This window comes from Protopterus annectens, chromosome 5.part0 (genome assembly GCF_019279795.1).
Source record: "Protopterus annectens isolate FY-2018-M chromosome 5.part0, PAN1.0, whole genome shotgun sequence".
NCBI lineage: Eukaryota > Metazoa > Chordata > Ceratodontiformes > Protopteridae > Protopterus > Protopterus annectens.
Genome location: NC_056735.1, coordinates 674958888 through 674984331, shown reverse-complemented (window position 1 = coordinate 674984331; position 25444 = coordinate 674958888). Strand labels below are relative to the sequence as shown.

Below are 25444 nucleotides of genomic sequence, written 5' to 3'. Positions count from 1 at the left end.
ATGTTAACCATAGGATCAAAGTGTCATTTGATGGCTAAATTGGCCACAGGGTAGGGTATAACCACCAGGAGACCCAAGACTGGTCAAAAGTGAGAGAGAAGGATAAAGGGGGTTAAGGTGGGTGGGAAGGAATATCGCAACATGGAAGAGAAGGACATGTATGGTTATGATGAGATTTTACACACCTATTCTATGTCCTTCTATTCCTATGTTGCAATATTCTTGGTGTGGGAGAGTACCACAGCTTAGATGGAATGAAGGGAGGAGGTAAAAGTAGCTGACTCAACAAAGTCCTGCAGAATTGCTCTGACAAAACCTACACATGCTCTGGAGGCACTGTCTAGCTTGTAGTGTTTCTTGAAAGTGTGAATGGTGGACCATGTAGCTGCTTCCAGGATGGATGCAGTGTCCAGGCCCTTTAAGAAGCCTTTGGAGGCTGCCACTGCCTAGTAGGCCTTTACTCCCTGTGGAAGTTTTTTGACATGCGTGAATAACATAGGCAAATAGTTCTCCTTATTCAACATAGGATGTCTTGTTTGGAGACTGCCTTGTCCAGGGACCTGGGGTGGAAGGAAACAAAGCTGATTGGATTTTCTTATGGAACTGGCTTTGTCTAGGTAAAACCTTAGCTGTCTGTGCACATCCAAGGGAGTGGAGTATTCTCTCTCACTTTCATTGGTGGGAGAGGGTAGGAAGGTGGGTAAATGAATAGATTGGTTTAAGGAGAGATTGTTGACCACTTTAGGCATAAAGGAAGGGTTGGTCCATAGGGTTACCCTATTCTTTGTGGAAGGTAGTGTATGGAGGGCAGGCCATCAGGACCTGCAACTCTGACACCCTCCTGGCTGAAGTTATAACCACCAGTACAGTCTTCCATGTGCACATTTGCAGAATAGCAGTACTAGCTGGTTCAAATGGTGACTGTGTGAGTTTTTCCAGAATGAAGTTCAGGTCCCAGGGTGGAGGGATGGGATTTCTTTGGGGGTCTGATGTGCAAGACCCCTTTTAAGAATAGTTTGACATCGAGCCTGGCTAGTAGGGGTGGCTCTAGTGGCAGGCAGGCTGAAAGGTGGACTTTCAGTGAAGAATATGAAAGTCCCATCTTAACTAGTTGACACAGGCAAGAACTAGGGGTGGATATGAGATGCATGGATCCCTGCCCTTTGTTCAGACACCATTTGTAAAATCTTTTCCATTTAGCTAAGTAAGATTTCCTTGTAGTAGGTTTCCTGGCCTCCCTCATGACTGAAAGCACGTCCTCTGAGTAGTGGTGCCTAAAGTGAATTAAAAGCTCATCACCCACAGTGTCAGGGCCAACATCTGCAAGTGCACCGATTTTCAGGAGGGCTTTTTGAATTAGTGGGAAGGGTGGAAAGGCATACAGAAAAGTACAGTTTTGTACCTACCATAAATGTAGATGTTAGAGTGGTTATACTGCTGCAGTCATCACACTTGGGTTATCCTGTCGTCAGGCGGACCCGCAGTCGGCCAAATCCCAAAGTCTTGGTCTGGCGTCGGTTGTCGGCGCCTCTTCCCTGACGTCAGTGCGACAGGGGTATAAAAGAGACAGCAGACGCCATTTTCTTCAGTTTTTCTTGCCCCAGATGTCAGGTGCCCCTAAGTAGGAAGGCAATACAATAGCTATGCAACAATACCTTAGTAAGTAAGCAATAGTACTAACTGTTAGCAAATACACCATATAGACATGCATCCAATAGATTGAAGTACATGGAGTTGTAACACCCTGGTATGTAGAGGGGATGGAGGGAGGGTAACCTGGACTGCAGCAGTATAACCACTCTAACATCTACATTTATGGTAGGTACAAAACTGTACTATATTCATCGTGCTATACTGCTGCAGTCATCACACTTGGGTAGAATCCCAAAGCTATGGAAGGGTGGCTGGTACTAAACTGGGTTAGGTGATGCTAGGATGCCCTGCAGAACTGCAGTGGCAAAACCAGCCCTGGTTTTTGAGTATAATGGAAGGTTGTAGTGCTTGGTAAAGGTGTGCACTGAACTCAAGTAGCTGCCTTTAGAATGTCTTTGGTTGGAACCCCTCTGAGAAAGGCTGCTGAGGTTGCAGTAGCCCTGGTAGAATGGGATCTAATATTGACAGGCACTGTCTTCGCATGGTGCGAGTAGCAAAAGCGGATACAATGTGCTATCCCATTTGGAGATGGTCTGTTTTGAAATGGCCTTCCCTTGTGTACCTGCAGCATATGATACAAAGAGTTGGTCAGTTTTTCTGAAGATCTTTGTCTTATCTAAATAGTATTAGAGCTGTCTGTGAATGTCCAGAGTGAAGGAGCCTTTCTCCTTTATTCTGTGGGTTAGGATAAAAGGTGGGTGAATGAATGGTCTGATTCAAAGCCACACTGGATACTACCTTGGGCATGAAGGTAGGGTTTAGTTAGTAGAGACTCTGTCCTGATGGAAAATGATGAAAGGTTCCACTGCCATAAGTGCTTGTAGTTCTGAGACCCTGTGTGCTGAGGTAATAGCCAGTAACAAGGATGTTTTCCAAGACAAGTATTGTAGTTCTGCTGAGAATGTTGGTTCGAAAGGAGGTAGTGTTAACTTTTCTAAAACGCAGTTCAGGTCCCAAGTTGGTGTTGATGGTTTTCTGGGGGGGTCTTATATTCTTAGCCCCCTAAGTAAAGGGTGTGAGAAAATTGGGGGATCCGTATTATATTGAGCTGAAATGGCCGAAGCATGGATCTTAATGGAGAAGGAAAGGCCTTTGTGTAGCATCTCAGTTAGGTATTGCAGTATGTGAGGAATGTGTGGAATCCAAGGATTTTGAACTTTAGCCTGGTGCCATGCACAAAATCTTTTCCATTTGTCTGAGCAAGTCTTCCTGGTGCTGGGCCTCCTGGCCTTCATAATTACATTCAGGACATCCTTTGAGAGAAGTGTGGATTGGTAATTTAAGGAATTCTCCATGCAGCTAAATTTAAAGTTGAGCTGGCTGTGACGGGTTTGATAGTTTTTCTGAGTCAACAGTAGTGGGAACTGAGGCAAGATCCATGGAGGGCTGTGAGTCAAGTTCCTTAGTAATGGGTACCAGTGCTGGCGTGGCCAGTCCGGAGCAATGAGGATCATTTGTGGTCTCTCTGATCTGACCTTCAGCAATACCCTGGTCAATAGAGGTAGTGGAGGGAAGGCATAGACTGTCAGTGTTGTCCAACTGAATGATAGAGCGCCCACTTTCCAGGCTAGGGAGTGATAAGTCCTTGTGCAGAATTTTTGTAATTGGCAATTGTTGGGGGATGCAAATAGATCTATGTCTGGACATCCCCATCTTTGAGTTATCATTGAAAATACCTGTGGGTGTAGTCTCCACTCGTGGGAGTCTGCCATGTTTCTGCTTAATTCGTCTGCCAATATGTTTTCCTTTCCTGGCAGGAACTGTGCTTGTAGTTGTACTTGGTAGGTCAAAGCTGTGTTCCATAAGGTCATAGCCTGTCTGCATAAAGGGTAGGAGTGTGTTCCTCCCAGTTTATGTACCACATAGCTGTGGTGTTGTCTGTCCTTATTAGAAGTTGTCCTGGATGCAAGAGGTCCTTGAAGGCTGTCAGGGCATTTTGCACAGCTAGCATCTCCTTTTGGTTGATGTGAAGATGCATTTGTTTTGCAGACCATTTGCCCTCTATGCACTGTCCTGCCATGTGTGCTCCCCAGGCGTAGTCTGAAGAATCTGTTGTCATGGTTTGGTTTGCTGGAGGTAAGATGAATGGAAGATCCTTGTTTGTTTGACATGCTTGAGCCCGCTAGAGGAACTCTTTTTGAAGGCAGGGAATTATAGGTATATTTGTTTCGAGGCTGTGTCTGTGTTGAGACCATACATTTTTCAGGTACCATTGTAATTTTCTCATATGCAGCTTTGCATATGGGATTACTTGAATGCATGATGCCATGAACCCCAATGCCTGCAGGATTTTCCTTGCAGTGAGCTGGGTAAAAGTTGCTATCGTTTTGAAGTATTGAGTTAATTGCTTTTGTTTGTCTGGCGTGAGGTAAGCCATCTGGGCCGTTGTATTTAAGCTGGCACCCAGGAATATTATTTGTTGCAAGGGTATTAGTTTTGACTTCTTTTTGTTTACTGTGTACCCTAGGCAACTGAGCAGCTGCGTTACAAAAGCCAGATGCTGTAACAGAATGTCCTTGCTGTCCACTTGGATCAGGCAGTCGTCCAGATATGGGTAAATTTGTATTCCTCTTTGTCTGCAATATACAATTACTGATGCCAGGCATTTCGTAAATACTCTGGGCTCAGTAGATAAGCCAAAGGGCAGTGCAGAGAATTGATAATGCGTTGTACCTGCCAAAAATCTGAGGTATCTTCTGCAATCTTGTCTGACAGGGATATGCAGGTATGCCTCTCTGAGGTCCAACGTTACCAGCCAAGACTCCTTGCCCAGCATGGGAAGGAGCTGCTGTAGAGTGAGCAGTTTGAATTTGGGTACCTCCAGGTATGTGTTCAGAATTGAGAGGTTTAAGATGGGCCTCCAGGCTTTGTCCTTTCTTGGGACTAGAAACGGTCTTGAGTAAAAACCTTGACCTTGCTCTTTTGTAGGTACCTTTTGAATTGCTTTCATATCCATGAGCGCTGAAATTTGCGTTTGAGCCTCTGCCCATAGGTTTGGAGGCAGATTTGGCATGCCTCTCATCCAAGGTAAAGTGTGGAAATGAAATCTGTAGCCTCGGGTAATAATGTCCAGAATCCATTTGTCCTTTGTTATGATGTGCCAATTTTGTGGAAATAGAGCCAGTTTCCCTCCCAAAGGTGCTGCCAGTGCAATTTTGCTTGGCAGGCGAAGAGGGAAGTCATTGTGCTTGTTTCCTGAAAGGTTGAGATCTTTCATCTCCACCTCTTTGAGTTGCTGTATGCCATTGTCTAGGCCTGAAAGATCCTTGTGGCTGACCTTTGCCCCTTGGGCGCCTGTACCTACCGCTTTGGGGTCTGTCTGATGCAGGAAAGGACCAGCTTTTTGATAGCCAGTTTCTGGAGGTTGTACCTGTAAAAAATATTTAACTGTTTGCATAGATTTTGCCTTTTCTTCCATTTTCTTCCAAACTTCCTCTGCTTTGACACCAAATAACACATCTTTCTGCAATGGGGCATCCAATAACTTGACATGTTCTGGTAAGGCTAGTTCTTTAAGCCAAGCATGCCTACGTATGACAGACCCTGTGACAGCTGCTCTACATGAGGCTTCCAATGAATCAAAACCACACTAAGATACGTTTTCCCACTTGTTCTGCTGCATGCAGCAAATCCTGTATCTCTTTCAAATCTAGTTGATCTGCCTGAGGGATCAGCTTCTGCTTTAACTGTGTAATCAAATACTGTTGGTATTTTAGCATGTGGAATTGGCAGTTTAATGCCCTCATGGCCAAAGTGGCAGAAGTACACTCTTTCTTTCCCCATCTTTCTAATGCTCTGGAATCTCTTTCAGAAGGGAGTGGATTCTTAGCAGTAGAGGCCTTAACCCCTTTGGGACCCAGGGAAATGGTCTCAGGGTCTGCATTAGGGCTTTTGTATAGAAACCTATGACTATCAGGAACTCGGTAGTATCTGTCTGGTTTAGCTGGAGCAAACTGGCCCCGGTTTTCTAACTTTCAAGGGGGCTTTGAGCTTAGCATAAGGCTTGGCAGAGGCCGTTGTCAGTTTGAAAACACCATCTGAGACCGAAGGTCTATTCAAAGTTTCCGGATCCCAGTCGGGGCTGGCGTCCGAGGAGTGAGGTGGAACCGGATCCCGGGGCCAAACTGTTTTGGTTTGGGATGCAGTCAGAAATTCTGAATCAGCGGTAGTCAGGGGCTGCGAAGGCGCCTCGCTGAAAACCGGAGAACCTGCGTCAGGCCTTGCTGAGGCCTCGGTATCTGGTCTTGGCCTTGGCTGCCAGTCCTTATCTTTGCGATTTTTAATCATTGCTGATGTCAGTTGTTCCGACGGCATGCTATAGTTAAATTTTCTGCCAAAATAATGCTGGGCGAATTCTGCCCGATGCTTTATCGTACGTTTGTTGAACCTAGCACAGAACCGACAACCAGAGACGTCGTGGTCTAGGCCTAGGCAAGGAATACAATAAGAATGAAAATTCTTATGAGGTATTTGCTTCCCACAAGAAATACAATTATTAACTTTGTCTGACATCGGTCTGAGGCAAGAAAAGTTTCCCCAACGGGGTACTTAGCTTTAGAGAAGACTTCAGGCTGAAACTATTTGAAAATTTCAGGAGCTGGCCGACCGGCACTTGCGAACTGCTTCTGCTTCGGGCACCGCGCGGCAAGAAAGACTGAAGAAAATGGCGTCGGCTGTCTCTTTTATACCCCTGTCGCACTGACATCAGGGAAGAGGCGACGACAACAGATGCCGGACCAAGACCTTGAGATTCAGCCAACTTCGGGACCGCCTGAAGACAGGATAACCCAAGTGTGATGACTGCAGCAGTATAGCACGATGAACATCTGCCCCTTCCATAAAATGCTGAATGCGTCCACCCTCCATGCTAGTGGAGTGTGCGTCTTGGAGCAGAAGGTCTGCAGCTGTCTGTTCTCGGGGGGAGGCAAACCATCTATTTGAGGTGTGCCCCACCGGTGGACCATGTCTAGAAAGACACTTCTGTCCAGCATCCATTCGTGATTTGGAGAGGATGTCCTGCTAAGAAGGTCTGCTCGTTTGTTGTCCTGCAAGGGGATGTAGGATGCCTGCAGGGACAAGTGCCGTGAGGCTAGGTCCCAGATTAGTAAGGTTAGTTGGCAGAGGAGGTAGCCTTTTGTCCTTCCCTGCTTGTTGAGGTACCACATAACTGTGGTGTTGCCGGTTAGAATTAGGAGAGCACCTGGTTATAAAAGGGGAAGGAAGGATTTCAATGCCAGTAGAACCGCTGTCATTTCCCTCATGTTGACATATGTTTGTTCTTTATGGAAGGGTGCCACTTTGCTTGTACCATGTAGTTTGACACTGCAGCTCCGCATTCTAGGTCTGATGCATCTGTATGCATGAACTGGTCTGGGGTGGGCAACTGCAGTGGAAGGCCCGGGTTCAGCTGAATTTGCTGAATCCACCATTTTAGTTCTGAATTTAGGCAGGGCAAGAGGGTAATTTCTTGCTTTAAAGGATGTTGGTGTTGTGACCACACATTTTTTTAGATATCACTGCAGCTTTCGCATGTGTATTCTGGGTAGTGGTAGCATGGGAATGATGGCTGCCATTAGACCCAAGATTTGTAGGAATTGTCTTGCAGTTATCTGTTGGGTCTGCATGAAGGTTTTGGAGTGGGTGGACAAGGAACTGACTTTGTCCTGGGGAAGAAAAGCTTTCATTATGTTTGTCCTGATCTTGAACCCAGAAATGTTTCGTCTTGTTCCAGGGTCAAGAAAGATTTTGGGAAGTTGAGGGTGAACCCCAGTCTTTGAAGCAGGTAAATGGTGAACTGTAAATGGTTTTGCAGGATTTCCTTGCATTCTGCTAGAATAAGGATGTCGTCCAGGTAACGGTAAATCTGAATCCCTTGGTTTTGCAAAAGGCTATGGCAGGTGCCAAGCATTTTGTGAACACTCTGGGAGCAGTGGACAAACAGTACAGTTTTGTACCTACCATAAATGTAGATGTTAAGAGTGCTAATACAGCTGCAGTCATAACAGATGGGTTCTTCCTGCTGTGAGGCGAGTCCTCAGTCGGCCGAATTCCAAAGTCTAGGTCCGGCGTCGGTTGTCGTCGCTTCTTCTCTGACGTCAGTGCGACAGGGGTATAAAGGAACCAGCCGACGCAACTTTCTTCAGTTTTTCTTGCCCCAGATGTCAGGTGCCCCCAGAAGGAAGGCAATACATAAATTTGTGTAATAAAGCAGTGCAATATAATCAAAATACAGTAGTTGCAAGCAAATACACCATAAATGAATACCCCAATCAGGTTGTATGAGGATGTGTTAGCCTATATGCCTGTCCCAAGAGGGGAAGGAGGGAGGGAGGGAAACCTGGACTGCAGCTGTATTAGCACTCGAACATCTACATTTATGGTAGGTACAAAACTGTACTATGTTCATCGTGCATACAGCTGCAGTCATAACAGATGGGTAGAATCCCAAAGCTAAGAAAGGGGTGGTAGGCACTAGGTGGAACTAGGAGGAGCCAGGATGCCCTGCAAGACTGCAGTGGCAAAGCCTGCTCTAGTTTTGGAGTATAATGGAAGGTGGTAGTCATAACAGATGGGTAGAATCCCAAAGCTAAGAAAGGGGTGGTAGGCACTAGGTGGAACTAGGAGGAGCCAGGATGTCCTGCAAGACTGCAGTGGCAAAGCCTGCTCTAGTTTTGGAGTATAATGGAAGGTGGTAGTGCTTGGAGAAGGTATGCACAGAACTCCAAGTGGCTGCTTCCAAAAATATCTTTGGTAGGAACTCCTACGAGGAAAGCTGCAGAGGTAGCTGTGGCCCTTGTGGAGTGAGATCCGATGCCTGTAGGTACAGGTTTGCCATGAAAAGAATAGCAAAAGCGTATGCAGTGGGCTATCCATTTTGAGATTGTCTGTTTCGAAATTGGCTTTCCTTGAGTTCTTACAGCATAGGACACAGAGCTGTTCTGATTTTCTGAAAGGCTTTGTTCTGTCCAGATAACGTAGTTGTCTGTGGATGTAACGTAGTTGTCTGTGGATGTCCAAGGAGTGTAGTAATCTCTCCCCTTTGTTTTGAGGATTAGGATAAAAGGTAGGCAAGTGTATGGCCTGATTCAAAGCTACCCTGGATACCACTTTAGGCATAAAGGACGGGTTGGTTCATAAGGAAACTCTGTCCTGATGGAAGATGATAAAAGGCTGCACAGCCATGAGAGCTTGTAGTTCTGAGACTCTACGAGCTGAGGTAATAGCCAGAAGGAAAGCTGTTTTCCAGGACAAATATTGCAAATCTGATGAGGCAGCTGGCTCAAAGGGAGGCAAGGTCAGTTTTTCCAGAATGAAATTGAGATCCCAAGCAGGTATTGGTTGTTTTCTTGGGGGTCTTAGATTCTTAGCCCCTCTGAGGAACTGTCTTAAGAGAGGGTGAGAGAATAAGGGCGGATCAGTGTTGTATTTTGCAGAAATGGCTGAGGCATGAATTTTGATGGAGGAGAATGAAAGTTCACTGCTTAGCAGCTCAGCTAAATACTGTAGTATTTGAGGTAAATTCAGTTTTCCAGGATCCTGGCCCAAACAGTTTTCATTTTGCGGAGTAAGCTTTTCTAGTTGACGGCCTTCTGGCCTCCAAAATGACATCCTGCACCTCCTTGGAGAGTAGGGTCTGTTGTGATGCTAAGGAATCTTCCATGCGGCTAGATTGAGTGTTTTTAGCTGGCTGTGAAGAGTTTTGAAGCTGTGCGGAGTCAGAAGAGGCATTAGAGGCAGGGTCCATGGTGGGGAATGCGTCAGGCTCCTCAGGAGTGGGTACCAGTGCTGTCTTGGCCAGTCCGGAGCAATGAGAATCATCTTTGGTCTGTCTGCTTTGGTTTTCAATAGAACTTTGGGCTGCAGAGGAAGAGGTGGGAAGGCATAAACTGTCATTGATGTCCAACTGAAAGAGAGAGCGTCCACTCTCCAGGCCTTTGGATGGAAAATCCTTGAGCAGAATTTTGTCAACTGGTGATTTTTGTGGGAGGCAAAGAGATCTATGTCTGGCCTTCCCCATGCTTGGATTACTTCTGTAAAAACTTTTGGATGCAACTTCCATTCGTGTGGATCTGTCATATTTCTGCTTAGGTTGTCTGCCAGCGTGTTTTCCTTGCCTGGCAAGTACTGTGCTTGTAGTTAGATTTGTAAGTCCATGGCCATGTTCCAAACTGACATGGCCAGTCTGCATAGGGGGTATGAATGTGTTCCTCCCTGTTTATGTACCACATAACTGTGGCGTTGTCCGTTCTTATCAATAGCTGACCTGGTTGCAGAAGGTCCTTGAAAGCTATAATAGCATTTATTACTGCTAACATTTCCTTTTGATTGATGTGAAGGTGCTTTTCTTTTTGGGACCATTTGCCCTGAATGCACCGATCTGTCATGTGCACCCCCCAGGCGTAGTCCGAGGCGTCTGTTGTGATGACTTGATTTGCTTGAGGCTTGCTGAATGGAAGACCTGTGTTTGTTTGGCATGCTTGAGCCCACCACAGAAATTCCTTTTGCAGACATGGAATTAGTGGTATTATTGTTTCCAAACTGTGGCTGTGTTGAGACCATATGTTTTTCAGGTACCATTGAAGTTTCCTCATATGCAGCTTTGCACATGGGATTAGTAAAATGCAAGATGCCATGAATCCCAGAGCCTGCAGGACTTTCCTTGCAGTCAGCCTGGTGCAATTTGCTAGTGCTCTGAAGTATTGAGTTAGTTGCCCCTGCTTCTCTGGCGTGAGGTAGGCCATCTGGGTGTTTGTGTCCAAGTTGGCACCCAGGAAAATTTTCTTCCGAGAGGGTATTAGCCTTGATTTCTTTTTGTTGACTGTGTATCCCAGAGAGCTCAACATTATTACATAAGCCAGAGGTTTCAGAAGAATGTGCTTGCTGTCCGCTTGGATCAGGCAGTCGTCCAAATAAGGGTATATTTGTATCCCTTGAAGTCGGCAGTAGGCAATTACTGATGCCAGGCATTTCGTGAATACTCTGGGCGCAGTAGATAAGCCAAAGGGCAATGCAGAGAATTGATAATGGGTTGAACCTGCAAGAAATCTGAGATATCTTCTGCAATTTTGTCTGATTGGGACATGCAGGTATGCCTTCTTGAGGTCCAATGTTACCAGCCAAGACTCCTTGCCCAGCATGGGAAGAAGTTGCTGTAGAGTGAGCATCTTGAATTTTGGTGCAGTAGAAATGTGTTTAGGATGGACAGGTCCAAAATAGGTCTCCAATCTTTTCCCTTTCTTGGTACCAGGAATAGCCTGGAATAAAAACCTTGACCTTGTTCATGCGTAGGTACCTCTTGAATAGCTTTCATGTCTATGAGATCTGTAATTTGCCTTTGTGCCTCTGCCCTTTGATTGTGTGGCAGGTTTGGCATGCCTCTCATTTTTGGAAAGGTGTGAAAATGGAATCTGTAGCCTCTGTTTATAATGTCCAAGATCCATTTGTCTTTTGTGACAATATGCCAATTCTTTGAAAATAATGCCAGCTTTCCTCCTAAGGGGGCTGCCATTTGAGTCTTGCTTGGCATGCAAAGGGGAAGTCATTGGGCTTGCTTTCTGAATGATTGCGAGTTATCCTCACCACCTCTGTGTAGGAGCTTGCCATTGTCTGCCTCTAAAGGATCCTTGGGATTGTCCTCTGCCCCTCGGGCGCCTGTATCTGCCTCTTTGGGGTCTGTCCGTGGCTGGAAAGGACCAATTTTTGGAAGGCCAATTTCTACTGAAACGTAGGGGTTGTACCTGTAGAAAATCTTTCACAGTTTGCATTGATTTAGCCTTTTCCTCCATTTTCCTTAATACCTCCTCAGCATTAGCACCAAATAATACATCCTTTTGAAGAGGGGCATCTAGTAATTTAGCTTTGACATGATCAGGCAAGGTTTGTTCCTTGAGCCAGGCATGTCTACGTATGACTGATCCTGTAACAGCAGCTCTACGTGAGGCCTCTAGAGCATCAAAACCACATTGTAAGGTATGCTTACCCACTTGTTCTGCACTATGCATCAAATCCTGCAACTCCTTCAAATCTGGTTGTTCAGGTTGTGACATTTTACTTTTCAATTGTGATAACAAAAACTGTTGGTATTTTAGCATATGGAACTGACAGTTTAAAGCCCTCATGGTTAAGGTAGCCGAGGTATATACCTTTTTTCCCCACCTTTCTAAGGATCTGGAATCTCTCTCGGAAGGTAATGGATTTTTAGCAGTGGAAGCCTTAATTCCCTTGGGGCCCTGTGAGATGGTTTCTGGGTCAGCAGCATGGCTTTTGTATAGAAATTGGTGTGAGTCAGGAACCCTGTAGTACCTGTCAGGCTTAACTGGGGCTGGAGGCAGAGAGTCCGAGTTAAGGCAGGCCTCCGAGTAAACATCATCTAGGATGTCCAAGACAGGAGGTATAGCCAGAGGCCTGTGCTGAGGTAGTAAGAGAAATTCCCTAAGCCTTTTCTTGGAATCTGAATAATCTTGGCCTTCCCAGTGGAAGTGTTCCCTTAAAGTATGCAAAGTTTACCCAAATGAGTAATCCTCTGGGGGGGATACAGAAGGAATGGACTCCTCCGCATCAGAGTCTTCAAAAGGGGAGTAAGAATGTTCCTGATCATCAGAGTGCTCTGAAATAATGTAGCCCTGATCAGAGGAGGGGGATTCTTCCTCCACTCTGGGCCTTTTGTCCGGTGGGGGTTGAGAACCCCTGATAAGAGTAATTAAATCCTCAGCCATTTTAAGCATCTGCTTTTTAGGCATGGGGCCTGGAGATGGGCCCTGTGTAGCTTGTCTCTTAGAGTGCATGGCTGCTTTAGACTTAGTGAAAGCCTTGATGGAGAAAGAAGAATGTCTGAAGACACCTGGAGTGGAGGTAGACCTGTCCACATTTTGAGATTCAGTGCCAAGAGTGGCTTCGGTATCTGTAGTCGGGGTGTGGCCGAGCAGCCTGCGACCTCGGGCACAGGAGACACCGCCAATGAAGTGTCGTCGGTAGTCAGGGGCTGCGTAGGCGCCTCGTTGAGAACCGGACCACGTGTAGTCGGCTTTGGCGTGGTGTCGGTAGAGGCCACGGACCTCATGTGTCGGTCCTTATCTCTGCGTTTTTTAGACAAAACTGGAGTCGGAGTATCAGACGACATAATATAGTTAAATGTTTTTCCAAAATAATGCTGGGCAAACTCCGCCCAACGCTTAATGGTGCGTTTGTTGAATGTAGCACAAAAGCGACAGACCGAGACGTCGTGGTCTGGGCCTAAACAAGGTATACAGAGGGAATGGAAATCCTTATGCGGTATTTGCTTCCCACATGAAAAACAATTATTAACTTTGTCTGACATCGGTCTGAGGCAAGAAAAGTTTCCCCAACGGGGTACTTAGCTTTCAAGAAGACTTCGGTTTCAAAATTTTCGTAATTTCAGGAGCTGGCCGACCGGCACTTGCGAACTGCTTCTTCTTCGGGCACCGCGCGGCAAGAAAGACTGAAGAAAATGGCATCGGCTGGTTCCTTTATACCCCTGTCGCACTGACGTCAGGGAAGAAGCGACAACAACCGACGCCAGACCTAGACTTTGGAATTCGGCTGACCGAGGACCCGCCTGATGGCAGGAGAACCCATCTGTTATGACTGCAGCTGTATGCACGATGAACATCAAAGGGCAATGCTGTAAACAAAATGAGAGGATGGTCCAGAAAAACGTATGAATTTTCTGAGAGAAGGTTGTATGGGGATGTGCAGATAGGTCAAGTGTGGCCATGAAAGCCTGGGCTGGTATAAAAGGGAGTAATGTTTGCAGAGATAACATTCTGAAGGTGGGAACCTTTAAGAATAGGTTTAGAAAGGAAAGGTCTAGAACAGGCCGCCATGGTCCATTTTTTTTTGCAGACCAGAAATAGTCCTGAGTAGAAGCCTTTTCCTTCCTGTCCTGTGGGGACAGGCTCTATAGTTCCCAGGTTCAGAAGGTCTTGTAAAATCTGAGGGAAGAGGTATCTCTGATTTCTTGGGGGAAGGGTATGCCCCTTAAAGGGGGCGCCTCTCTCTCTCCAAGAAAGGAAGTATCCTTTTTGAACTATAGCCAGAACCCATTGGTCTGTAGTGATGGTTTTCCAAAAGGGGAGGCAGTGGGAGAGGCTGGCAGACAGGGGAAGGTGGGCAAGGCAGTCACTCATTATTGGGTCCTCCTCTGTCTTGAAAGGGCTGTCTAGTCGGGGGCTGTGAGACAGCCGGCCTGGAAGAAGTTAGTCTTCTGGTCCCCCCTTCAAGGTCCAGCAGAGGAGGGGTTTAGTCTGACAAAGGTAGTTTTTGCAGTGTAATTTTTGTAATATTTAGGAATGGGAGACAAGGAGGTGCTTGATGTCTTGCAATTCCTTATTCTTTTATTGTAGGTTTTTGAAAAAGGTCTGCTGACTATTTACCAAACAATAAGTTAGGGTCTAGAGGAGCATCTAAGATTTTAGACGTGAAATACTCCGGTAAGTATTGTAGGTGTAGCCAGGAATATCTCCTAAGTACAGAGGCATAGGGTGCAGACCATGCAGAGGCCTCTGCAGCATAACTACATCTAATGGAATGTCTGGCTACTTGGGCAGCCAGAGACAGTTTAGATGCTATGTCAGATTTAGTGGGCAGTCTAGAGTAACAGCCAGCAGAGAAGAGGCTTGGGAGACAAGGTCCAGAGCATATATGGTTATATGGGTTTGATAGCGGATGGCTCTGAAGGCCAGCGTGGAAGAGTTGTAAACCTTCTTCCCAATTCTGTCCATAGTTTTATTGTCTTTGTCAGTAGGTTGGACAGAGGCCGACTGAATCAGTCTGGATTGCTTGACTGGTGATACTGCAATCACAGCAGGGTCCACCAGGGGGGGTGTGAATAGAATTTCTGGTCATCAGGCACTTTGTAGAAGTGATCTGGCCTCTTAAGGGCAGGAGGTTGAGTGTGTGGGATCTTGGATGCTGAGGAAAAGGCATCTAAATAAGCAGGGATAGCAGAAGGGGAGGGGGATTCTACTTGTAGTAATTCAAAATATCTTTTTCGAGTTAGACATTTGTGAGGTGTCCCATCTGAAGTATTCCTTCATTTTTGTAATGGTCTTTCCAAAGGTGATATCCTCTGGAGGGGAGTCCCCTTCAATGGATTTTTCATCTGGGGAGTAATTTTCCTATGGAGAGGCTATTTGGGAGGCATACGAGATGGATTCATCTGAAGATAAATAAGCCTCTTGCTCTTCTTCCCTGTCTTGAGTAGTGGGAGGAGGAATAGAGGAGAGAGTGGCAGGCCTAAGGCTGAGGAGAGGAAGGGTAGATGGAGATAAGGCTGTGGGGCCCAAGGGCCATGAAGACCTGCATCAAAGATGAGTTAAAGGACGGCCAATCAGGTAGGCCTTCAGAGGGTGTAGCCAGATGTTTGGTTTTCTGTTTCTTTTTTTAATGGAGTAGCCTTAGGCGAAGGCCTGGAATCCAGTGCCTGGCTAAGGACAGCAGTGTCAAGAGGGAGGATCCCAGTCAGCGGCTCGGCTGTGCCTGGTTCCCCCTTAACATTGGTTGTAGCCAATGTCTGAGTAAGCTCTGTGGACGTGCCACTTGTCAACTGAGAAGCAGCTTCCTCGAAGCACATCGAAGTAGACTAATCTGACGGACGTCCCTCAACTATAGACAGCTGGCAGAGCGTCCGAAAGTGGAGAGACAGTGTAAGTGGGCCAAGGAATCTTGGCCTTCTTCCTCGGAGGTTCAGTTGGCACTTCGGAAACAGGATCCATCCTTGGCACTAATTTTTTAAGTCACGGATTTTCTAGGTATAGATTGAGGGCAGCCAGGCAGCTAAGTAAGGTCTTGGGTACGAAGGACTGGCAGATAATGCAAGCTAATGGTCGTGCTCTAAGTCTAAGCAAAAAATGCAGCAGTCATGCATTTTATGTTGTATCTGGTGCCCAGATTGGCATTTACCCTTTTTAGCTGACGACATGCTAAAGGTTAATACAGCAAACCAAGCTTTAGCTAGAAGTCAAAGACAAAACCCCAACGGGGTACTTGGCTTTTACACGTCTTGTGCTAAAGGAGCGAAGCACGCAACGCGACTGTCATCCGAGGCTGAAAAGTTCTGAGGTCTGTGCATGCAGACATCACATTTAAGGCCTCTGGTTTATGGCCCTGTGTGTTGCCCCATGCAACTACAGCAACCAAGCTGAACCTATTGTATAGGAGCCGATGTACAGGTCCGTCTGAGGCAGAAACCCCACACCAACAATACTGCAACAGAGGAATAGAACATCTGCCCTTGACAAAGCTGTTGCCTGTCTACTTTTGAGTTCCATGATAGGTTTCATGGCTTTACAGATGAGGCAGGTCAGACTTCTAGGTCTATAATTCCCTGGGTCTGTTGCTAAGCCACATTTGTGGATAACTATTGATGTTCTCCATTCCACAGGAACAAAGCCAGTGGATAAGGTGCGACTGAATAGGGTACTTAAGGGTGATGCTAGTTCATATTTTAGTTTAGAAGACAGACTGGGATGTCTTCTGGTCCCATAGAGCCTGTATTTTCTTTTTCCTTAGACAAGGCTTTAATGACCTGCTCTTCGGATATGTAAGATGGGGTGGGGGCAAGGTTTGTGATGAGTTTGGACATGAGTGAAATTTTTGCCAAATATATACTCCAGGTTTGCCATCTCCTCAGGATGTGTGTGTGTGTATGTGTGAGAGATACCGTCACTAGTTTGGTACGTGCTTGGGTCCTACCTTTTAAGCTACGTACATAGCTGTAAAAGGCCTTATGATTATCCTTGGCTGCGATTGCTAAGCTTTTCTCAAAGTTACCCTCGGAGGATTTGACATGTTGTCTTACTTGCCTGCTAAGGCTGAGGAGGGAGCTTTTCCATTGTTGGGGCCTCGCCTTACTTTTATTAGACAGCAACTTTTTGTGTTTTTTGATGCTGATGTCCACCAGGGTGGCCTTTTTTTCTGTCTTTTTTTTTACTTGGGACTCTGGCGTTGATTCTTTTTGGAGCAGCTGAGTTTATACATTTATACAAGTGAGTATACAGGACTTCAGTGTAAGCTTTGGTGTAGTTACCACTTCCAGCTTGGGGGGGGGGTGCTTGGAGTGGTTTTATACCTTCCCCTAGGAGGGTATAATTTGCTTTGGTAAAGTTTTTAGTCTGACTTCACACTTTGTGAGTTATGGTGTTAGCATCAGTTCGAAGGCGACTGATATGTAGACACATTTAACTAATGAGGGTCCGACAGCTGTGGTGGTGCATCTGTTTTGTCATGTGAGTGAGGACCAGATCTAGCATGGTTGTTCCTCTGCTTAGGGTTTGAACAATTTGTTCCACAGTTAAAGTCAAGGCACTTTTATGCTAGTGAGTTAGGACTAGTATAGTTTTCCCAGTTGATGGTGGGATAATTGAAATCCCCATGACCAGAATGTTTGGCAATATCTGGAGTGACTACAGTTTGGTCAATTAAGCCTTGCGCGCACCATGATCCATGGATGGGGATCTATAACTAGCTACTTGAATGGGGGGTCTAACCCACAGTAATCCGAACATGGAGTAACTCCATGGAGTTGACAGTAACTAGTCGGGAGGTGAATTTATCTCCAATATAGCTAGAAACACAGCCCCCTTTGGTTCTCACACATTTGTTTTGCGGTCTGAAGGTGTGGAAGGCAATGTAGCCTTGCAAAGCCAGGGCACTCTCGGAGGTCTTGAACCAGGTTTCTGCGTCTGCACAGACATCTACATCCTCCAGTGATAGAAGTGCTTCCAGGGTGTGTAGTTTTCTGATTTAAGCTCCTAGTGTTTAGCAGCATAATCCTTTATTTTGATACAGATGGCAATTTTGTTTTTGAGACCTTACCTAAAAAAAAGGGACTATGGGAGAGGCAAGAGCCTTCGACGGTAGCCGAAAGCCTAGTGGTGCCAGGTGCAAACTGTCTGACAAAGCAGCAAGGATAGTCAACCATGTCATCCCAATCTGACAAACTGGATCCCCTTTGAATGACACTAAAAACTAAGCCAGTTATTAAAATTGAACTTTTTTTTGCTTATACTGTGACAACATTCTAAGTGAGGGTAATATGCTGCTCAAGGCTAGGGACATACCTGCGTGGGACACACTCAAGAGCTCAATCACGTCTCTCTTCATATAGTCCAATGAGGTGCATCTCGGGTCATTCACTCCAACATGAGCTATGACATAATGGTACTTTTTGCCGAGAGACCTGAGTGCATGCATGATCTAATGAATCCTGGCACTGGACAGGTAGCTGACTTTTTCCTTATCTAACCTAGTGAGTGGGACATCCGTGTCTCACTATGGAGTCTCCAATAACAAGAAAATCTGTGGTACGTGAGACACTGGTGTTGCTGTGCAATCTTGGATGCTATGGGAACTCTGCTAGTTGTAACAGTCTCGTTTTGGAGGTCTCTGGTGTTTAAGTTTAAGAGAACCTCCACATACATTGATTAATGTGTTTGATGCGTACTATGTGTATGAGTAGTGGTGGGCGAGTTGACAACCTCTCCAGTGTTACTGTTTTGAGTGCGAGAGAGCAGAGATTCAATATTCTTGGTGTAGATACATCTCTTGCATTCTAGAATGAGTTATTAGTAGAGGGTTGTCAGTGTACATGATGCAGTTACTACACTGCCTCAGGAGACCCAAGTCAACAAGGCTGGCAGGAGAAACAAGGGTAGTCCAACTGTCCATAATGCTAAGTTTGAAGAACTGTTATCACAAAGGGGGTGCTTTCAGAACTGATCTAGGAGGTGGTTTGCAGATGGGTATTTCTGACGGGATTTTTGGCTGGTAGTTAACGCATCACAGCTCATTAGTAATACTACTTAGACCAGAGATGTACCAAAGATGAGGCCTACACTAATGTACTACAGCTGTACCTAAAGGAAAAATTGTTGAAATTATCTGTCCAGCTATGGTGCACAACTGCGTGGCAGTGTGCGGTGCTGAGCGACATGCAAACAAGCAGAAACCCATTTAAATACCAGAAGCGAAAAACTCAAAAGAACCAGTGAGGGTGCTTACTCCAAGCCCTAGACCACGCATCCTTCACCAGACAGGTTCCAATCAGCAAACTTCTCTCACAGGGGTGCAGAAGGGCCCCTTCTAATCAAAGACGGCTTGGAAAATGTGCTCAGAATACAAACCGCCACTACAAATAGACCCAGATGCAGCAAACTTATATCTGGACTACGCTACAGCTACTAGCTACACTAATTTAAGTGGGAAACACTGAAAATATTTTAAACAGCAGAAAAACAGCAGTGAGGCACTAAAAAATGTTTTGAACAGCAAGGAAACACCAAAGAACGTTTTAAACAGCAAACAAATCAGTTATTTAAAACACTGCTGGCAGGAAAACAGAATAGATGCTTTGCAAACAGTGAAAATAAAATATGATTTAACAAGCACAGTAAGGCAGACAAATGCAGTAAAAATGCAGTTTAGTTTACAGTATTAAAATACAGTATTAAATAAGCAGAATTTAAAGTGCAGTAAATAGTATAATCAAGAAAAAAAAAAAAAACAGGCAGTCACATTTGTCTAGAGTTGGCAACCTTAGGGCCCTTGTAATGTTAATGAGCCTGGCACACAAAATGCAACTCACTAATTCTTCCTTTGTCCAGCCTTGAGTGATGACAAACATTCATGTCAGTATTGCGGTTCAAACTGTCAGTGTTTTTACTCAGGGTGACTATGGGAGGAATGTATGCTGTGGAGGAGTGTCTTGATTTCTTTTTAGGCTTAATCTCATTGCTAGGATACGCTGGGGGCGATTGTTTTACAGTCTCAAGACATTTTGGTGTGATTAGACAAGTATTACAGCAGAGTTATGCAATGTTATCTACATTTACATAGAACACATCAGGAGGAAATGGAACATTGTGTGAAGGTGGGGAATTGCAAAGCAGGTGGCTAAAAGTTACAGAAAAGTGTTACATAACATTTTTTTTTTTTAAGACAACCACAGCCATAACTTTTAATGCACTTAGTACAAATTCTAATCAATATGCTTAAAGACAGGGGAGAAGGATATAAGAAGCAGACGGACTGCCCCTCACAACCTTCCCTATCACTGAACTGCATGCCTGGGTAATACTTGTTAAAATGTGAGGCACACAATATGTGAGCATTGCACAAATGCCCTGAAAAGATAACCTCCTTAAAATAGGAAGGTGGAGCTCTCAACCACTTAGGAGATGTGAACAGGCCAGGAAGAGGCATCCTATTCTTTCTGTAGTAGAAAATAGTACATTTACAAAACCACACAGATAAGGTCTACTTGCATCTGCCTGCCAGAGAAATTCTCTGAACAAAAAAGCCAAATAACATTTTGTTTGCCTCACAGAATCTGTTACATAATGTCCTAACAAATTTTCAAAAGTACATTTAAACAGGAGTTTGTCTTTGTTAACACTGTGATGTAAATACTTTAGGACACTGATTTCCTGATTCAAAATACAGAGACCATCTTTGGAAGAAATCCAAGGAAACAGTACAGATCCTGACCTGATGGGGAAGGTAGTCCCAATACAGAAACCTGTAGCTCTGAAATCCTAGCAGATGAAAAGTACAGTGTTGTACCTACCATAAATGTAGATGTCAGATAGATATGCAACTGCAGTCCTGACATATGGGTTGTCCTGCCTCAGGCAGCCCTTCGGTCGGCCGGATTCCAAAGTCTGGGTCCGGTGTCGGCTGATGTCGCCTCTTCCCCGACGTCAGAGCGGCTGGGGTATAAAAGCATCAGCCGACGCAATCTTCTTCAGTGTTTCTTGCCCCAGATGCCAGGTGCCCTCCAAGGAAGGCTAAATTTAGAGAATGGATAAAAAATTCCAGACATGCACAACAGTAATAAACAGATACACCATAACAGATATCACCAGCTAATTTGAAAAAAGGGTAAGTGGACCCAAAAAAGAGAATTACAGAGGGGTAGGAGGGAGGGAAAACCTGACTGCAGTTGCATATCTATCGGACATCTACATTTATGGTAGGTACAAAACTGTACTATGTCCTTCAAGAATGCAACTGCAGTCTTGACATATGGGTTGAATACCATAGCCAAGCTGGGGGTGGTAGGATCTAAAAAAGGGATGGTGTAGCTAAAATGCCCTGCAGGACTGCCGAAGCAAAGCCTGCTCGTGATCTGGAGTATAAAGGCAGGCTGTAGTGTTTGGTGAATGTATGCATGGAGCTCCATGTAGCAGCCTCTAGAATGTCCTTTGTAGCCACTCCTCTTAGAAAGACTGTGAATGTGGCTATAGCTCTGGTGGAGTGTGGCCTAATATTGGCTGGCACACCTTTTCCATGGAAAGAGTAACAGAATCTGATGCAGTGTCCAATCCATTTTGAAATGGTTTGTTTGGAGATTGCCTTTCCTTGCACTCCAGCAGCATAGGCTACAAATAGTTGATCAGACTTTCTGGTGGTCTTTGTTCTGTCCAAGTAGTAGCGCAATTGTCTGTGTATGTCCAAAGTGTGCAGCAACTTTTCCCCCTTATTTTGAGGATTGGGAAAGAAAGTAGGCAGGTGAATTGCTTGATTTAGACACACCCTGGATATCACTTTTGGCATGAATGAAGGACAGGTTCTTAGAGAAACTCTGTCCTGATGAAAAATGAGAAAGGGAGGTACTGCCATGAGGGCCTGTATCTCAGAGACTCTTCTTGCTGAGGTAACTGCCAACAGGAAAACCGTTTTCCAGGAGAGAAATTGCATTTCTGAAGATGCTGCTGGTTCAAAAGGAGGAAGAGTTAATTTTTCCAAGACGAAATTGAGGTCCCATGCAGGTATTGGTGGTTTTCTGGGAGGTTTGATATTCTTTATCCCTCTTAGAAACTGTCTTAGCAAGGGATGCGAAAACACAGGTGGGTCACAGTTGTATTTTGCAAAGATTGCTGAAGCGTGAATTTTTATGGAAGAATATGAGAGGCCACTATGAAACATTTCTGCCAAGTATTCTAATATCTGTGGTATGCTCATTACTGATGCATCCTGACCATTGTTGGCATTCCAGATGATGAATCTCTTCCACTTGGCTGAATAGGTTTTTCTGGTGGAAGGTCTGCGCGCTTCCAGCAAGATTTCTTGTACTTTTTTGGAAAGAGAGATATGGGCGAAAGTCATGGGACCCTCCAAGCTGTCAGCTGCAATGTTTGCAGGTTTTGATGAACAGTCCTGTAATTGTGCTGAGTTAGAAGCAGAGGCCATTGAGGCAAGGGCCACGGTTTGGTGTGAGTTATGCTCAGTAGCAATGGAGTTATGCTCAGTAGCAATGGATACCAGTGCTGCCTTGGCCAGTCTGGAGCTATCAAAATTCCTTTTGGTTGTTCTGCTTTGATCTTCAGTAACACCTTGGTCAGTAATGGTACAGGAGGGAATGCATAAACTGTTAGGGAATTCCAGCTGAAGGAGAGAGCATCCGTTCTCCAGGCTAGAGGATGGTGCGTCCTTGAACAGAACTTCTCCAGGTGATGATTGAGGTGAGAAGCAAAGAGATCTATGTCCGGTCTTCCCCATGCACTTATTTGTGAGAAAATGTGTGGATGCAGCATCCATTCGTGCGGATCCAAGAAATTTCTGCTCAGCCTGTCCGCCAGAACATTGTCCTTGCCTGGAACAAACTGGGATTGCAAGTGGATGTTCAGATTCAGGGACTTTTCCCAAAGAGTCATTGCTAGTCTGCAGAGGGGGTAAGAGTGAGTGCCTCCCTGCTTGTTTATATACCACATGACAGTGGTGTTGTCTGTCCTTATTAGCAGATGACCTTGTTGAAGGGATTTCCCGAAGGCCTCGATTGCATGCATCACTGCCAACATCTCTTTTTGATTTATGTGCAGATGCATTTCCCTGGGAGTCCATTGCCCTTGAATGCATCTGCTCTCCATGTGCGCCCCATCTGAGGCGTATGTTGTAATGGTTTGACTTGCTAGAGGTTTGTTGAAAGACATGCCTTTGTTTAAATGACTTGCTTGAGCCCACCACAAAAATTCCCTTTGCAGGCATGGAATGAGTGGTATTACGCCTTCTAGATTGTGGCTGTGTTGAGACCATAAGCTTTTTAGGTACCATTGTAACTTTCTCATGTGTAGTCTTGCCAGAGGTACCAGAAGAATGCAAGATGCCATGAACCCCAGGGCCTGCAGGATTTTCCTTGCTGTCAGCTGGGTGAGATTTGCTAGGCTTTTGAAGTAATCTGGTAAATGTTCTTGTTTCTCCTCTGTGAGGAAAGCCATTTGTGATTGTGTGTCCAATTTGGCTCCTAGAAAAATAATCTGTTGGGATGGCAGTAGTCTTGATTTTTGAATGTTGGCTGTGTATCCCAAAGCCTGTAGTAATTGAATGAGTCCAAGTTTCTTATCAAGGTTTCTTTGCTGTCTACTTGTATAAGGCAGTCGTCCAGGTAAGGGTATATTTGAATCCCCTGGAGCCTGCAATGTGCAACTACTGATGCCAGGCATTTCGTGAATACTCTGGGTGCAGTAGATAAGCCAAACGGCAATGCTGAGAATTGATAATGCTTTGACCTTGCAAGAAATCTGAGGTATCTTCTGCAACTGTGTCTGATTGGGACATGCAGGTATGCCTCCTTGAGGTCCAGAGTAACCAGCCAAGACCCCTTGCCCAGCATGGGAAGGAGTTGCTGTAAAGTCAGCATTTTGAATTTTGGCACAATGAGAAAAGTGTTTAGAGCGGACAAGTCCAGTATAGGTCTCCATTGCTTTTCTTTTCTTGGAACAAGGAACAGTCTTGAATGGAATCCCTGGCCTTGTTCCTGAGGAGGAACCTTTTCTATTGCTTTTATTTGTAACAGCTTTGAAACTTGTACGAGTGCCTCTGCCCTTTGATTTTGTGGCAGATTTGGCATGCCTTGTCTCATTGGTAAGGTGTGGAAGTGGAACCTGTAACCTTTGTCTAGGTCCAGAATCAATTTGTCCTTGGTTAAAATGTGCCAGTTCTTTGAGAATAAGGATAATTTTCCGCCTAGAGGTGCTTCTCTTTGAGCCTTGGCCGGCGGAGTGAAAGTCAATTCATTGTGATTGTCCCTGTGGTGCAGCTGAACTCCCTGCGCCACTTCTCTGATTTGGTGGCTGCCATTGGTGGCCCCTGTAGGAGCCTCGGTATTGCCCTCTACCTCGAGCACGCCTGTTTGTTCCCCTTTGAAACTTGTCAGTGTCTGGAAAGGACCAATTCTTTGAAGGCCAATTCCTGCTGAACCTTGGTGGCTGAACCTGGAGGAAATCCTTGACTGTCTGTACTGATTTAGCCTTTTCCTCAATAGACTTCAACACATCCTGTGCATTAGCACCAAAAAGCTGTTTTTCCAGAGGTGCATCTAGGAGCTTTACTTTAACATGGTCTGGCAGTGGCTGTTCTTTCAGCCAAGCATGTCTACGTATAACGGCCCCTGTCATAGCTGCCCTACATGAAGCTTCCAATGTATCATAACCACACTGAAGGAAATGATTGCTAACCTGCTGAGCGTTATGAACCAAATCCTGCAATGCCTTTCTATCTATAGGCTCAGGAGAGGCTAACTTTCTGCAAATCATCCATTAAGTAATCCTGGTACTGAAACATATGAAAGACAGTTAAGTGACCTCATGGCAAGGGTGGAAGAGGTATAAACTTTTTTGACCCATCTCTCCAGGGACCTTGATTCCCTGTCTGTGGGCAAAGGGTTTTTGGCAGAGAAGTAGCCACTCCTTTGGGCCCCTGAGAAATAGTTTCTAGATCCACAGAGTGGGCCTTAAAGAGATGCTTATGAGTTTCAGGAACCCTGTAATATCTGTCTGGCTTGACAGGAGCAGGAGGGAGAGAATCAGGGGAAGCACTAGAGTCTGAGTATACATCATCCAAGACATCCAACACTGGAGGAATAGCTAATGGTCTGTGCTGGGGTAACTTAAGGAAGGTATGTAGCCTTTTCCTGGAGTCAGAAAATTCCTGACCCTGCCACTGAAAATGTTCTCTCATGGAGTGGAGAACTTCTCCGAAAGAAATATCCTCTGGAGGAGAGGCAGAAGGAATTGATTCCTCAGCATCAGAGTCCTCGTAGGCCTGGAAGGATTCTTCCTGGGTATCTGAGTGCTCTGAATCCCTAGAGGCTTCATCCGAAGAGAGGGTATCTGTCTGCTCAGTCCTAGGCCTTTTATCTGCAGGAGGCTGAGAACCTCTGTCTGGATGCGACTGAGAACCTCTGATTAGAGAGATTAGATCTGCAGCTAGGGTCATGATCTGTTTATCAGAAGAGGGGCCCTGGGAAAAAGTTTTAGGAGGATGGGCCTTAGCCTGGCTGGCAGCCTTAGCACGTGTGTAGGCCTTGATGGACATGGAGACCGGAGGCCTAGCTGCCCCACGTGCAGGAGTAACTTTATCCACTGGTATGGTGTCAGGTAAATCTTGAGCTTCGGTTTCGGGAGGAAAATCAACAACCGGCACCGGGGAAACCTCCGGGACCGAAGTACGCGGTAAAGCGGTGTCGTCGGCCTGGAGCGGTAGAATTACCACCTCCGAAGGGACCGATGCACTCGCGGAAGGCTTAGGCGTGGTATCGGTGGACGATGCTGGCTGAGTATGTCGGTCCCGGTCCTTGCGTTTTTTTGGAAATATGTGCTGTCGGTTGTTCCGACGGCATGATATAAGTGTAATTTTCGCCAAAAAAATCTTAGGCAAATTCTGCCCGGCGCCCGAGTGTGCGCTTATTAAAGCAAGCACAGGCAGCACAGGCCGAGATGTCGTGGTCTGGGCCCAGGCAGGGAAGGCAGTAAGAATGGAAGTCCTTATGAGGTAT

General features: G+C 45.6%; 1 protein-coding gene across 4 annotated transcripts in view; it reads right to left on the bottom strand.

Annotated features, from left to right (window-relative positions):
• CD99 (CD99 molecule (Xg blood group)) overlaps positions 1-25444 on the bottom strand; it is an 809645-nt gene that overhangs the window by 80544 nt on the left and 703657 nt on the right. The gene's annotated exons all lie outside the window — the stretch shown is intronic.